The sequence below is a fragment of the Cervus elaphus genome, chromosome 13 (assembly GCF_910594005.1).
Source record: "Cervus elaphus chromosome 13, mCerEla1.1, whole genome shotgun sequence".
Taxonomy (NCBI): domain Eukaryota; kingdom Metazoa; phylum Chordata; class Mammalia; order Artiodactyla; family Cervidae; genus Cervus; species Cervus elaphus.
In genome coordinates, this window is record NC_057827.1 from 59610688 (window position 1) to 59614771 (window position 4084).

General features: G+C 48.6%; 1 non-coding gene across 1 annotated transcript; it reads left to right on the plus strand.

Annotated features, from left to right (window-relative positions):
* The first annotated feature begins 3772 nt into the window (after window positions 1-3772).
* TRNAR-CCU lies at window positions 3773-3845 on the plus strand. The gene has a single exon. It is a non-coding gene; the product is annotated as a tRNA-Arg (tRNA).
* The last annotated feature ends 239 nt before the right edge of the window (window positions 3846-4084 follow it).

Consider the following 4084-nt stretch of genomic DNA (forward strand, 5'->3'; position numbering starts at 1 on the left):
TAAGTTTGAGAAAACTCTGGGAGATAGTGAAGGACAGGGAAGCCCGATGTGCTGCAGTTCATGGGGTTGCAAAGAGTCAAACATGACTTAGCAACTGAACAACATCAGTGGCAAAGATTCATAAAGTCATTTATTCATTCATACCCGCTTATAAGGAAACTACCAGGCACTGTTGCTCTAGGCACCAAAGATGCAGCAGGGAACAAAAATTTCCAACCTCTACCCTAATGGAGCTAGTATGCTAATGGAGGGAGAAAACAACATATGATAAAGGAGAGTAAGTTACTGAGGATTATAGAAGCAAAAATGTTTGGAATCCCTGGAGTATTTAGAAGGCTTCACAGTGGAGGTTGTTGACCTTCGGGCTGGGTCTTAAAGAAAAAATAGGATTTTATCATGTAGACAAAGGAAAGGTAGCTTTGTAGACACACAGAGAGGAACTCCAGGCATAGAAGTGGGGAGGGCTTTTGGATTGGAGCCAGATTTGAAGGGCCTTGCATCCCTTCTCGGCAGACACAAGGAAGCCCATGAAAGACCTTAGCGAGGGAGTGACAAGATAAGGCATAGCTTTCAGGAAGAGGGGCAGCCTGGAGGGTGGACTCGGGTGTGGAGAAGATGACATGGTCCCTGGCCAGGAGGGGGTTGAAGGCACAGGTATGAATGAGACCATCCAGAAGGGCATCAACTGCAAAGCTAAGAGGGACCCGAGGCAATGTCAGCCTGGAGAGAGCATGAGGCGGACGAGTGGTCAAAGGAGGTGGATCCTTTGCTACCCCCAGCCCTGGTCCCACTGGTCTCAGCCTGGGGTCCACACCCTGCCTGTCACTCCTTCTCGGTGAGTCAGTTAAACCTTCCCCTCTTCCTGGAACCCAAGAAGCATCTGGCTTAGCCTCCATCACTGCAGAGACCCCCCCCCTCCCCAATCCCCCATCATCCAGCTTCAGCCGGACCACCGGGAGACCAGAGAGGGGAACTCACTACCAGGAAGGGTCTCATCACCCGGGTGGGGTGCATCCATCTCCTTCCCCCTCCTGCTGGCCTGCCCCGCCCAGGCCCTGCCCTTGCTAAGCAAGGCATCTCAATCAACCCCCCTGGGCCTCTGAGGGTTCCTGAGCCCCAGAGTCGGAATTCTCCACTTTCAAAAAGAAATGAGATTCATTTTTTTATTTGCAGTTTGAAAAAGTCAAAAAGTGCTTGTCTTATTTTTTAAATCAGATAATCCAGAAAGATAGAAAGGAAATTTAAATTCTTTACAGTCCTATTCCCCGGAAAGTCACAGTTACCATCTTGCTGTGTATTCTTCCAGAATGTTTTCATTGATAGGCCCATGTGGACGCCCACACACACCTTTTTTTGTGTGTGTGGAACAATAACAGCAGCTCACCATACACTCTGTTCTGTGAACTGCTTGTTATTTTTCAGTTACATCGTGAAACTACTCAGCACACCTAGATCTCCAGCAGCGTTTTTTCTCAAGGGAAGAATATTCTGTGTTGAGAAAGGGCCTTGACGGAATCTCATCCCCTCTGACAGATATTTAGGGTCACCGCCCCCCCAAGACACTTTTCCTGTTTAAGTAATGTTCTGTGTACATCCTTGTTCATAAAGCTTTGAGCAATAAAACGGGACTGTTCAAACTTGGGGGTTAATATGGCCTCTCTGACTCAGGTCATGAAGGAAATTGATTTTGATTTTCAAAGTCGGTAGGGATTAAATGAACAATGGTTGCCAGGCAACCGGTGAGAGGGGGGCCTCAGAGAGGAGGCCAGAGCAAATGGTAGCCTCCACCCCCACCCCCGGGGACCCAGAGCCTCGCAGGCTGTGTTTCTAGGTAATAAGCCCCCTCTCACGCTGCCCAGGGAATCCTTGGTGGCTCAGTGGTAAAGAATCCATCTGTTAATGCAGGAGATGCCAGAGATATGGGTTTGATCTCTGAATTGAGATGATTTCCTGGAGAAGGAAATGACTACCCCCTCCAGCGTTCTTGCCTGGAACAATCCCATGGACAGAGGAGCCTGGTGCGCTACAGTCCATGGGGTCGCAAAAGTTGGATATGACTTAGTGACTAAACCACCACCCACCACCCACACTGCCTGGAGCCCCCAGCTCCAGCCATAGTCCCTTCCCCACCTTTCCCTCCCGTTGCCATGGTGTTAACCTTGGACCTGAAGCTATTATCAGGGTCCTCCTGGCTGTGGTTCTGGGGGAAGGGGTGGAGCAGCCACCTGCAGGGGTGGGAGAGATGGTGCTACTTCCTTCTGGATGAGACTCACTCACGCAGGGTAAGGTGGGGCTGGTCTTTCTCTCCAGAATGGTAGGGGCGCTAGAAAGGTGGCCTAGTCACAGCCACCAGGTGGCCTGGTTCTGCACCCCTCAAGAAAAAGTTAGTCGCATAGTTGTGTTCAACTCTTCAATCCCATGGACTGTAGCCTGCCAGGCTCCTCTGTCCATGGAATTCTCCAGGCAAGAGTACTGGAGTGGGTCGCCATTTCCTTCTCCAGGGTACTCCCTGACCCAGGGATAGAACCTGGGTCTCCTGCATTGCAGGCAGATTCTTTACCTACTGAGCTATTAGGGAAGTACATACCCCTCAAAATGGCCCCTAATAATTCTCACCCACATGTGTAGACCTCCCTAGGCTGAATAAGCCAAACTGTACAAACCATAGGACATTGCAAAAGGTACAGTGAATGGCTTCTGAGGCCAGGTCAAAATTAGAAGCCAGCTGCATGTCAGGAGGACATTCAAGCAGCTCTATGAGAAGCCTATGGAGTGAGGAACTGAGGCCTCCTGCCAAAGAGCGTGCATGTGTGGTAAGTCACGTTAATCATGTCCGACCCTTTGCAACCCTATGGACCGCAGCCCGTCAAGATCCCCTGTCCATGGGGATTTTTCAGGCAAGAATATTGGAGTGGGTTGCTGTGCCCTCCTTCAGGGGATCTCCCCAACCCAGGGGTTGAACCCACATCTCTTGTGTCTCCTGCATTGGCAAGCGGGTTCTTTACCACTAGTGACACCTAGGAAACTCCTCCTACCAACAGCTATCATCAATTTTCTGTGTGCAGGAGCCACCTCAGAAGCAGATCCTCCAGCTGTTGGATAAGTCTTCTGACCTGGTTGCCATCTCATCTGCAACCTCAAGAGAGACCCTGGGCCAGAACTATTCTGGGATTCCTAACCCTTAGACACTGTGAGACAATAAATGTTTATTATTGTTTGAAGCCACTACATGTTGAGCTAATTAGTTACACAGTAATAAATGACTAATACTAGCAAATCAGTCAATCCTAAAGGAAATCAACCCTGAATATTCTTTGGAACGACTAACGCTGAAGCTGAAGCTCCAATACTTTGGTCACCTAATGCAAAGAGCTGACTCATTGGAAAAGACCCTGATGCTGGGAGAGATAGAAGGCAAAAGGAGGCGGGGGCAACAGAGGATGAGCTGGTTAGAGAGTGTCACCGACTCAATGGACATGAACTTCAGCAAACTCCAGGAGATAGTGGAAGACAGAGAAGCCTGGAGTGCCACAGCTCATAGGGTTGCAAAGAGTTGGACATGACTTTGTGACTGAACAACAAAAATGCTAACAGAATTCCTTAGGGAAACCTGCTGCAGTCCAGGGACTGTAAGTGTCTGGGTGATCCTGGAAAAATTCTTTAAAACAAAGTTTTCATGTCAGAATTCAAGAATGGCGGCCCAAGAGACACTAACCTTGGTAGATGTATTAGTGAAAATTCTTTCTGTTACAAAAGACAGAAACTTCGGACTTCCCTGGTGGTTCAGTGGGTAAGACTCTGTGTTCCTAATGCAGGGGTCCTGGGTTCAATCCCTGGCCAGGGAGCTAGATCCCAAAAGATTCCATGTGCTGCTACTAAGAACCAACACAGTCACATAAATAAATATTCTTTTAATATAGAAAATTAATTAATGAGTTTACGCAAATAGAAAATGTAAGTGAGGACTTATCATTAGATGGTGTGATTTGGAAGAATGGAGTAGAGTTAGCCGTAGGCATGGTGGGATTGGGGTTTACACAGGTCCAGGCTCCTGAAAGTGCAAGGGCGTGAGTGGAGAGTGGGC